The 12,180-nt window shown below is 39.7% G+C and overlaps 1 protein-coding gene across 7 annotated transcripts in view; it reads left to right on the top strand.

Annotated features, from left to right (window-relative positions):
• Positions 1-12,180, top strand: part of Slc8a1 (solute carrier family 8 member A1) — a 354,487-nt gene that overhangs the window by 62,020 nt on the left and 280,287 nt on the right. Inside the window, exon 1 of one of the 7 annotated variants that reach the window (XM_031357164.1) lies at positions 755-846. The exons of the other annotated variants lie outside the window; for them this stretch is intronic. The gene's annotated coding sequence lies outside the window, so the exon portion shown is untranslated. Of the gene's footprint in view, positions 1-754; positions 847-12,180 lie in introns of those variants that run through there. 7 annotated transcript variants of the gene reach the window in all.

The raw sequence follows: 12,180 nt of genomic DNA on the forward strand, positions 1-12,180 counted from the left end.
ATATATATATATATATATATATACATGTTTTTTCAATCATTGCTTTTGTTAAAAATTTAATGGTCCAAGTACTACTCTTTGCCACTTATGGATATATGTATTGTGTTTCAACATCATTCAGTACCATCCACACTTCTTGATCCAATGTCTACTGCAAACTCATGATGAGATACCTACCCCCTTTCCCCAGTAAGAACATTTATCCAGGAACCTCCTATCCGACCAAATTCTACTGCTCCCTCTTGTGGCAAGTATTTTCCCTGGCTTTCTCTAGATTCCAGAAGGCTGTCTGGATCCCCACTGCTCCTTTAACTGTCTACCTCTCCAGCTCTAATTCTCAGTTACAACTAAGGCTAACCAGGCCAGTGGGTTACAGCACTACCTGTTCCCACTTTTCCCTCTGAACAAAATGGTTCTGGCTCCTGGGAGATGTCTCTTAGATGTAGAGGAAGTAGATGTCAGGTGTTTTCTGACCCATTGGGATAGACCAGACTCAGGAAATGTAAGCTTTCAGCTTTTGCCTTTGGGATTTTGATTTAAACTCAGGACTAGTCCAGTGGGACCTCATTAAATGCAGAAGGATTATTTTCCATTCTCTCTCTCTCTCTCTCTCTCTCTCTCTCTCTCTCTCTCTCCCTCCCTCCCTCCCTCCCTCCCCTGTGTGAATGCTCTCTCCTCTCTCTTGCTCTCTCTCTCCTCCCTCTCTTTCCCCTTCTCTGTTCTTCCTCTCTCTTCCCTGCAGCCTCTAGCTTCTCATGGGTACATGTGCATCATGTTGAAATTTTAAACTAACCATGGAGTGAGTAGTTGTGACAACCCCCACTTTCTGACGTGGAGACTTCCCAGGTAAGTACTTACTGCTGTGCTCTTATGGAAGGAGTTTGGAATACAAGTAGAGAGTGCCTTGACTCCATAGAGCTCGACGCTCTCTTCCCTGGCAACTCTGTTTGTCAGCTGATTGCTTTGCACTCACATTCACACTTCTAGTCCAGAATGTGACAAGAAGAAGGTTCAAGTAGCACATATCCTTACTTCCTGATCAGCCTTCAAAGAAAGAAGGGGACATCCTGTCCGACAAGTGAAGCAAGGAGACTCTTTCTGTGGCTGGTGCATCATTTATAATAAGTTGTTTGAGTCTGGTAAAACTTTCATGGGCTCAAAGCCTTTATCCAACATAGAATCGGAAGCCATTAGTATGAGAGTCATTCATTTGGGTGAAGGAATTCTGACCAAATCCCTAACAAAACACGGAGGTGTTGCCCAGCAAAGAGGTTCTAGGTATGAATCTACACAAGCCATTAGTATATGTCGATTTGTGAACCTGAAATGCTTTATACAATCAGCTCGCAGAAAGTCCTAAGGACCTGGGATACAGCAAGACAAAGAGGAAGTGGAAGAGTTAAAACCGGGTTTCTGCCCAGTGAATGCCCTCTCAAGACTGTTCTGATAGGGAAGTGTAGGGAGCCAAGGGCCTGGGAGCAGAGCTTTTGAATAAGAGGTCAGTAATTAAAGAATAAGCAGAAGCAGACAAACATGGATTCTTATACTAAGGTTTTACTCTGAAGCAACCTTTGGTTCTTTTCTTGAAAAGTTGGCCTTTGTAAGTCTTCCGAGAAATGGGCAAAGTGTTTTCTCCAGAGCAGATTGACAGCCTCAAAATCCTGAAGGTGCTGTATTGTAACATTTCCACCAGCCGCCTAGGCAACAGCTGCTTGATGCCAGTTCAGATAAATGGTTCCTTACACATTCAAGAGATCTTGGAAAATTAATGTCTGTATAAGAGGCCGTCTTAAAAGATGGGATAATCACTCTGTAGATTCCATGCCATTGAAAACCAAGTCTTTGTTGAATCTAATGTGAGATCAAGTCAAAAAAGCAAGGCAACCAGTGATTCACCCCACCTTACACTAATCCAACGATGGCATCTACTGAGTCTTGGGCTGTGTAAAAGACATGTGGAAAGGCAAGGCACTTCACATTTGGTGAACACTTGTCATGTCATTATCTAGACAAGCTGGTATGTGTGTATGTGTGTGTATGTGTGCATGTATATATATATGCACACATATACATATATATGTATACACTATACACACACACACATACACACACACACATACACATACACATATTTGATGCTTCTAAGTGTCCAGCAAAGAAGCAAGAAAAAGCATTTAAAGATGAAGACTATGGTGGAGTTTGATGACTTAGCTGTGGGTGAATAAAAGACTACAAAAGCTGCACTCTATTTAGTACGTCCTGTCATGATCTAGAACACACATAGATGAAATGGCATGGTTGGGTAAGATAGGATCTGAGCTGCTGAGGAAGGAGAAGCTTGGCCTGTGACCTCCTAGAGGAGAGGAAAGGGGGTTTTGGATCATCACAAAGAGGTAAAGGGGTTTAGAAAAACAATAAGCCTAGTCATTTTGACCAACTGAAGCATGTTCTAAGTATTTTATGACAAGGACAGCCATATAACATCATCATGAGTGTCTCCACAGTTCTTGATCTGCCGTGCACCCAGTCAGGACCATGTACACAGACTATAAAGTTAGGATCAATAGTAGCTTTTGACATTTCCCAAATGCATTTTTGCCCTGAAAGGTAATATTCATCATGGAGTCACAGTGTAGCCTTGAAAGACAGAGGCTGCAATGGTCAGAGGCAAGAAGAAAGGGTAGGCCGCTACTCAATGCACTTCTTGGTTTACTTTTTACTTGGTGTTAGAGATAAATTCTCACCATGGAGCCCAAGTGGGCTTTGAAGTCTCCTACCTGTGCCTCCAGGTTTCTGGGATTTTAGGTGTGATGCTACACTGGGCATTCCTTAGTGCACTCTAGGTGGTTTTATTTATTTATCATTGATGGCTCTGATGCACTCTCCTCTGCACTCCTAACACACAGGACATAGGGCCTCTCTCTGGTTATGTTCATTCCTTAGTATAGAGTATCCAAGCCTAATAACAGGTTTAGGTCATTGGGCTGCTTATTCTGCTCCCAAAGTGACACTTGCTTTATAGACTTCACTATAGGTGGCATCAGAGAGTTTGGAAAGGTGCTACATCTCCGGAGCCGCACCTCCCTTTCAAAACGTCTTTCCTGTAGGGCAGAAATGACTACCTCAGAGCTGAAGCTTTTGTGTGTTGGGCACACTCAAGAATTTTATCCCCATAAGTCATCTTTTCTATCTTTCTTCCCAGAATATGAATAATTTTTGTTCGGTTTTGTGTTTAAATCAGTATTCTCATCCCAGACCATGCTCAGCATTAGAAAACACATCAGATGGCATGTGGTTTCTTTGTGTGTGTGTGTATATATCTTTTTAACAAATAACAAAATCACAAATACCTAATATCAAATGGCTCTAAGATTAAAAAGGGAGAAAGTGATACCCAGAAGTCATTCCATCCAAGTCATGTCTGCTTTTCTTCCTCTTTAGCCATGGAGAAGACCTTCCCGAATGGGGCTATATGGGATTCCAGCTTCAGGAATACCTAGATATCTAACAAGGGTTCCCCAGGGAGAAACAAGTACTGAATCATTGCTTTTTGTTTACTGATGTTGACTGTTAAACTGCAGGCTCCTTGTGTTCTCAGCCTTCCGAGCTCTGAGGCCAGCAGATATATTCATTTATAATTATAATATTTGTTTGAATTCAACAGTTTTTCTTAGCTCACTTTCATCATCTATTTAAGGAGAGATAATGATTATAATAATATCAATAATGATAATTAGTCTATGGTTTTTATGGGGAAATAACATATTAATGCTACAGTTTCTGTAATAAAAAAACAAAGTATTTTAGAAAGACATATCCACAATTTAAGAGTTAAATAATGAGAGTCTTTGTCCCAGTTGTGCCTTTAAATGGATATGCTAAATGACATAGTGTTGTCATGAGAAGATGGAATATAAGTATAAGCACAATTTCATAGAACTCAAAAATTAATATATATACACATATATACATATATATGATACACATATAAACACACATAGATAATCACTATTTTAAATAATGAGAAAAAATAAAAATGCTTTTGACTTTGTGGACCATGGGGTCTGTCACAGACATTCAACTCTATTCTTGCAACAAGAAAGCCAACACAGACAATACACACATAAGAAGAGCTGTTTTTCTTAAGAAGTTATTTATAAACACTGACTCTGAATATCTCACAAGTTTCCTTTGAAATGTGAAATATTCCCTTGTTCCAGCTTTCAATCATCTAAAAATGGGAAAGCATTTTAATTTCATGGGCTTTATAAGACCAGGTGGCAGACTGGGTTGGGCCATTGGCCATGGATTGCCAATTCCTGACGTACAGAATAGAACATGAGGGCATACAAATGCAACATTAGTGAGCCCAGGACATCTTACCAGTTGGTATAGAGTCGAGAGAGGTGGCCTAGAAATGCACAGATCTGGTTTTAGAATCTAGTCTGTCACTTTTTTGACAGGTGGCTTTGCATAAGCTTTGTAGTTAGCAGCCTGGTATTTCTTACTGAGAAGTGGAGAGCAAAGTTGCATAACTTTTAAGAGCTTCCTCTGGGTGGGGGTGGGGGTGGGGGACAATAATAATAGTAATAATAGTAATAATAGTAAAGGAAATTTTACAGAGAGAAATTTGGTTTTAAGGATAGATCATGGAGGTTAGGTATAAAAGGCTGAGAAAGGAAAATATAAGTCATATTTATGTTTTTTTTTTTCATTTAGTAGCTAACCTGACCGTAGGAGACAGTAGTCCCAGTGAGGTGGACAGGTGCTGTATTATAAATGGCATTGAGTGCCAAAATGTGGGACTTGAGTATCCTAAATCCAGATCGTTAGCAGAATTCCTCATTTCTACAGTTGAGTAGGAAAGAGTAAGCAGAAGGGGCTTGTCTGAATGTCGTCAGTGGGGATGAATCTGGTATCCATGTTTTGTAGTCTATAGACCAGTGAGCTCCTTGTCCACCTCGCTTCCCAGAACAGTATGTGTTAGGAAGCAATTAAAGGCAGCTGCATAGCTCTGACTTCCAAGAGGGAAAAATCTCAAATAAACTATAGAAGCTATTTCCAGCATTTTCTAATATGATCTAAAACCCATCATATGAAGGTAGGTCTGTGAGTAATCACATTATCCAGAAGGGTAATGCCAAGGGGTCAGCTGAAGCTTTGCACTGAAGCCACTGATTTGCCTGATTTCCTGTAGTTTTCTAAATTTCTAAATAATTCAAATGTCATTTCCTCATGGGGCCTTTGCTAAAACCCTAGAGATCAGGCCCCAGGGTTTTATGTTTTATATGATTGTTTTTTTATTAAAGAGAATTTGCCACAGCTAATGATTACACTTTGGGGTAATAATTTAGAGCAATATCTGTTGACTGACTTTGAGTGAGGGCATATATTCCATGAGGAGAAAAGTTGTATTTGTCTTTTTTTTATGGTTTTAGCTCCAGTGAATTACATATTGCCAGACATCTTATAGATATTCAGTATTTGTTGGATGGGTAGATGGATGAATGGATGGATGGAGGAGTAGATGGGTAGATAGATGGATGCAATGGATGGATGGATGGATGGATGGATGGATGGATGGATGGATAGATGGATGGATGGATGGATAGATGGATGAATGGATGGATAGATGAATGGATGGATGGATGGGTAGATGGGTGGATGGATGTGAGTGATGTGCTACACATTTATGTAGATGAAATGATTCTTGCTTAAGCAAAGACTCGAGGAACAAAGAAATTATTGTAAATCAAAAGACTAAATGGCTACCTCTTTTGGTTGGTTGGTTGGTTGGTTGGTTGGTTGGTTGGTTTTAATTTCCCCTCGGTTAATTTTTCCCTTAACTTTTTCAGTATCTCCTCTCAGGATTATCTTTACGATAGATCCTCATTTGTCAGAAAAAGGCAATCATGAAGTAGCCTCACTGTAACCCTTCAACTGCATTTAAACAATTTTCCCAAGATAGACATGTGTGGCTGGATTGAAGGTCATACTGCATGTCCTCTGCCATAGGGAGCATAAATTGCTCAAGGATTTGTGTAAAACTTTTGTGTTTTCCCACAGGCCACCAACACTCCATTTATTTTGTTGAATAATAAGAGCTGACAAATTCCTCTTCAAGCTAACTTCCCTTTTGAAATTTTACTGCTTCTGTGTGGATTTGTGCTTGTTTTTAGAGGCAAGCTATTAAATATTCTTTCAGGAACTTTCCTAAACTCTAACATAGAATATTGACAGAAGATCCACACAAAAGAAGTATTTCTGCATTTGATTATCTATCATTTAATATGGATTAAGTCCATGGATTTTGTTTTGATACCAAACAGGAAAAAGACTTACTTTCAGTGATGAAATCTATTTCCTAAGAAAGTTTTTACTTGAAGATGAAGCAGGGGGATCAGCTCATTAAATTATTGAACTCAAGTCAGTTAACCAGCATTTTCATTATAAAAATCATTTGAGATGTTCTGGTATCATCTCTCCTGAAATTGAATTATAAAGATAAACTTCCCAGTTCCAAGAGGCACACTAGAAAGCAAAAGGAGCTACTATATAACTCAAAGATTAGCTCTGGAGTTTAAGAGTTGGGTAAATAGGTAGCACCTATGAAAAGCCTATATTTTAAGGAATGTAGATTTTTTTCCCACTACTCAAATCTGATCTAGGGTTTATGATCATGCATATTTCAACTTCTATTTTTTAGGGTTTGTATCTGGAAACTCCATTTTTCCTGACTTTGGTCAGGTATTGCTGTAGCATCTAGTATTCCCAGCCCTTTTCTGCTTAGAGAGGCAGAACTAATGTGCAGCAAGATTATGAATTAGGTACTTTGTAAATGACTCAGTGCCTTCATCTCTTTCTTTGACAACCCCCCATGAGTGTTTCTTTCACTCCATTTCCCCTCAGCCTTCTACCTCAGTCTTCTATCTCCTTGCCCACATAGTCATGAAGACCTTTTCTATTTTAATCCTGCAAGGGGTCCAATCTTAGTCTGTAAGAGGCAAAGTCATATAATACATTTTTTCCCACATCAGTGTTGTAGTGATATACATAGCACATGACTGCCCTTCAATGCTCTGGCACTAAGTTAGTTCCACTTCCTTAACCTAGTGATCTCCTGAGTACGTGATTCCTGCAGATGCACCTGCCCCAGAGTTCTTGCTGTATTTTGCTCAGCTTTTCCTATTCTTCCTCTCTGGCCCTTATTCCAGGTCTTTTCAGGGAATAGTGCCAATACTGCGCTATCTTAGAACTGCCAGTGTATGCAGGAACACTGCAATTCTATCCATTTTGTATCTGAAGATATGGCCCAGGTACCTGTACTCTTTTGTCTCTGGATAATTTTCAAATGAAATGCAGTTGAAGACACCTATACTCCTGCCACTATTCCCACCATGTGTTCCTTTCAGATTTTTCTCCTTCCATGTACTAGAGAGATTTCTTCTCCTTTAGATTCTTTCCTTTCTAGACTTTTCTTTTCTTCAGAGTTCCATAATGAGTGTGGAGGCCTGAAGTTGACATCAGGTATCTTTCTCAATTGCTCTAAAGGAAAATCTCTTAATATAACCCAGAGCTCACCAGTGAGCTAGACTAGCTCTCCTGCTTGTTTTGGGGATCCCATGCATCGACTTCCACAGTGAATTAAAGCAAACTTTTATGCTTATATAGGGGTATTAAGTGCATTCTCGGGATCCAGACTCTGGTCTTCATTCTTGCCTGATAAGCACCTTATTGAGTGGTTGATCTCATCACCCCATGTTTCTGAAGGTTAAATGTCTCCAGTCTCAGATGGCAAATAGTTTTGCCAGAAAATCTTATTTTTTTTAATGACTTACACAGAGAAGCACACATAAGACCTGACCTCATTCTTTCTTTTCTATATAAAATTAGCTATCAAAGAAAGGCTGTTATTTCTTCTTAATGTAGAAGATAAGAAAATTTTAATCAAAGTAGTTACTGTTGTCCACCAGAAGGGCCTTGGAAGAATCTAAGAATACAAAGGTTAGGTTTTTCAAGCATTTGGCTCCCTTACCCTTAAAATCCCCTGATAAAGGACCAGAGGTGCAATGGTCTGAGGTTTCTAGAGTCATGGATTTAGTGCATGAATCTGGGAACTTCCAGGGTATCTACTTGAGTGTTAAGTTATATTGTTAAAATGCCTAGTGAGTTCCTCCTCTTCTGAAATCTTCTAGTAATTGAAGAGGTTCATCTTCTAGAAAGGAGGGTCCTACCTTAACTTCAGTAACACCATAGTGAGTGTTAACTGCATTGGAGAGATACCTTTGCCACAGAGCATTTAAGTGTTTAGCACACGTGAGTGATTAAGAGAAGCTTGGTCAGTGAAGCCATCAATAATATGTTGTTCTTGCAGGGTTTGGGAATTTTTTTGTTTTGTTTTGTTTGATTCTTGAGCAGTTTAAGTTTTTGAAATAAGACTTAACTATGAGGTAACAAATTTGTAAGCTGCACTGATATCCTTGAATAAGTTTTGGTTTATTAGTAACATAGTATTGATTTGTTATGATGAAATTCTGTGCCAGTTTCCACTTGCCAGCCACCTATTTCTTTTCTGCCAGTTTTGATGCCTTCCTTCCTGCTAAACCCTTGAGTGTGTCACATGACTTTGGAAAGATCTTTGGCCTTGAGACTTCAGCTGATGACCACCCTACCCCCAGAATTACAAAATTCCACCTAAGAGGATGGTAAGGAAGGAGAGAGGAGTGAAAACCGAGAAATCTTAAAGATAAAGCAACCTACACACATGTAATCTTATGGAAAGAAAGGCTGTCTAAGAGCTTACGCAACATTAAGTATCTTCATACAGAAGTGTTTGACTTTTACAACTATTATTCACCTGTTGGGGAAGTCAACAAAACTCACTATGAGCTGATGCCAAGAGCTCCTGTTTAAAAAAAAAAATCCTCATTACATCATTTAAGGTCAAATAACCTTTCTCAATGAACTATTCTAACCTAAATATCATTCTAATTTGTAAAATAAGAATAGTAACACAAACCTCTCTATTTACAGAAATCTCAGGGAGATGGAGATAAAGAAAGTGGGGCTGTGTGTGTGTGTGTGTGTGTGTGTGTGTGTGTGTGTAGGTCATGCTTAGTCGGCTATTTCAGCCTTTGTTGTCATCATTTCCACAAGTGTGGTCATCTAGTACAAGGCCCAGGTGTAGTAACCCTCAGGTTGCTCCTTACTGACTGGGTCTCCGTCCAAATTATAAGTGTCTTTTCTCTGACTCCTTCTCTGTCTCCTTTCTTTTTATTATTTCTCCTCTACTTTCTTCTTATTTCTCTCATGTTCATGTTGGCATGCAGAGTTAACATATTTAAATTTAAAATTTCTTCCCTTGTCTAGGGCCTCTAGCATGGTGGGGGTGAGAAGAGATTTGATTGGATGTCTGTGATTTCAATTGAAAGGAAACAATGCTACTTAAGGATGCTTCCTTAAGTAGGCTAACAGTGCTAGATGCGCTCAACAGCTTTCAGTCACCAAAGGAGACCTGGGCTAGGAAAGGGTGAGCCCACTCTGGAACCCCAGGTTGTAGAAGAAGACCCTTTGTCCAAGCTCGAAGCCAGCTTTTCCAGCTTGAGATTTTTTTTTGCCATGAGCCTGGATAATTGATTTCCTCTCTTCTGGCTGACACCTCTATTGGCTTTTCTTCCTGATGCTGACCTCTGCTTATGGAGGGCACAACCATTTCGCATAGTGAATATTTTTAAGTGCAGGTACCCAGGCCCAGTTGCCAGCTTCTGATACAGCACCAGAGATTTGATGAGTCAGCACATGAGCGTATGAGAATCATTTAATTCATCCAGTAAGTGTGTGCTGCACATCTTTTATGCACCAATCCTGACTCTAGGAATTGGGAATGAATCACTGCAATGAATAAATAAATAAATAAGTAAATAAATAAATAAATATAAAATAGTCCTTGGTCCTATACAGTTTGCACTGATTGGAGTAAGATGACAATAAATAGAATCATTGAATAAATTATTTAGCATGTAAAAGTAGTCAGGACCATGGGCAAAAATAGAAGTGCTCATGGCTGGGACACATGGCTTCTCCATAACTTCTTCATTCGCTTAAATCTGTCTTAAATATTTTTTCCTTTTTTGGGACTGCATTGCCCAACCTTTACCCCAGTTGCTTCCTTTGCTAGAAATTTAAGTGGGTGTTTTCTGACAAGAGACAGGATCCTGATTCCAGTTGTATTAGTTCAAAGAGGAGGTCATGAGCCCATCATCTAGCCTCCATAGCCTGGCTCCTGCAAGAATCTTCCAGTTTATCCATTATCCATCAGCAGAGAGGAAATTCTATTTGCTCTGTTTGATATATGGAGTGGGGGTGGGTGTCAAGGGGTTACAATAGTGTCAATGCAGAGTGACCGTGGAATGTGAGTACTTTCCTGAAGTCTGCCTGTGGTCTGAGAGACTAAGGTTGGGAACCAGGGTGCTTTCGTTGGCATTTTAGGTGAAATGGGCCTGCGGTGCATAGACCCGTCATCCTTTGCTCTCCTCTGTTTAGAGGAGCTTAGACATCCTTGCATGGGTTCTGGGAAAAGGTTTACATTTCCTTAACTGTTGCCCTAGAAATAAATCAATCAGTCACTTAGCTTTGAAGATTTCATTCAGCAAGAGTGACATGGGAGGGAATTCCAGGTCCCTAGGAATTCCATGTCAAGGAGTTCCTTGAAATAACACTAACTGCCAGTCAACAGAATGTGATAAGGCCACCTAGTGAGCTGGGCTGGTGGGAATATTCTTTTCTCTGAGTCATGCACCTTACTGTTTGACAGTCAGAACTGACTACAGCCTCCAAAGGGAAGAAGCACTCTGCTTAGACGTTTTGTGCAGTGAAGGCTCTTTTTTGTCAGAGTGGCAGTTTGATGAGCAGCCATCTTACATGTGTGCTTCTGTTCCTTTCAGCTGTAACCTCTTCTTTAGCATAAGTGACTGGCTTACCAGCACCTGGCTGGCTACATTTGTCACTATCGTTTAGCTTGGGAACACGTACTTTCTACTATTGTTTTAATTTAAAATAGGCTGTATATGGAAAATAATCCAGGTATTATTCACGTTTTATTAAGAACTAATTGGATGGTGTAATGGATGTTTCTAAGAGACCTTTGGTTATAGTTAATCTGAATCTCTTGTAATCAACCTACCCTTATCCTAGTATCCAAGAGCAAGAATATAAGAAAGCCTGGAAGATAACAAGATTTATATTTGCTTTTTCTGTGGTCTTAGATTATCTTGCTGTTCTATTTTTATGGAAGGATATGTAAGGATATGTAAGAAAGATGAAATCTAACTAGCTAGATGATAAAGAAAAACACCCTGGAAGAAGGGAGACAATAGAGGCAACAAAGAAACTGACTTCTCTATAACACCTATCCACATCCTAATGAGTATCTGGATTTGGTATTAATTTAATGGAGAAAGAAACTGAAGTCCAGAGAGTTCTTTCCAGCTGCATCCTTGCCAGTAAGTTACATCAGTGTTTTATAGCCACTGATTTCACAAATGATTGTGCTGTCCCCTGTAGAAAATCATTGTGATGTTTTTAGGTCACCTCAGGAGCCCCTTACCCCTGACTCTCGTGTTATTGACACTAATCATGGTGACAGATTTGTACAGATCCACCTACCTTTCCACATCTGTTAGCCTTCTGGCTAAGATATGGACTACTGCAGGGATGGAAGGCAAGAGTTTTTCGTTGGTGCACCTATGATTTCCCTGACAGTGTACACAGGAAGTGGTTGCCAGGCAATTGCTAAAGGCTAGGGCATGCAGGGCAGCTGTCTCTAGGAACATATTAGCTCTTGTACTGCCACTGATGCTTGCCTGCTTCAATGTCTAATCCATAAGAAAAAAATCAGGCTGTTGGGAACCTTCCAGGAGACTGATGCTAACTCAGTCCTCCTTACTCTAAGAAGCTTTCTGACGGGCTAGTTCAAGCAGAAATACCACAGTTGTCAAATATTGCTTCCCCTGTTATCAAAAAGAAGATACTGATATTGCTCCCAGGGTTTAATCTTCATTTAAGAATTCACTATATGCATGATTTTTACTAAGTGCTGTCTAATCCTCAGTCATACCATATATAGAGATATATTTTCTGTACAGAGTGAACCTGTCTTCGACTCACTTATCACATTCCAAC

This window comes from Mastomys coucha, unplaced genomic scaffold (genome assembly GCF_008632895.1).
Source record: "Mastomys coucha isolate ucsf_1 unplaced genomic scaffold, UCSF_Mcou_1 pScaffold6, whole genome shotgun sequence".
NCBI lineage: Eukaryota > Metazoa > Chordata > Mammalia > Rodentia > Muridae > Mastomys > Mastomys coucha.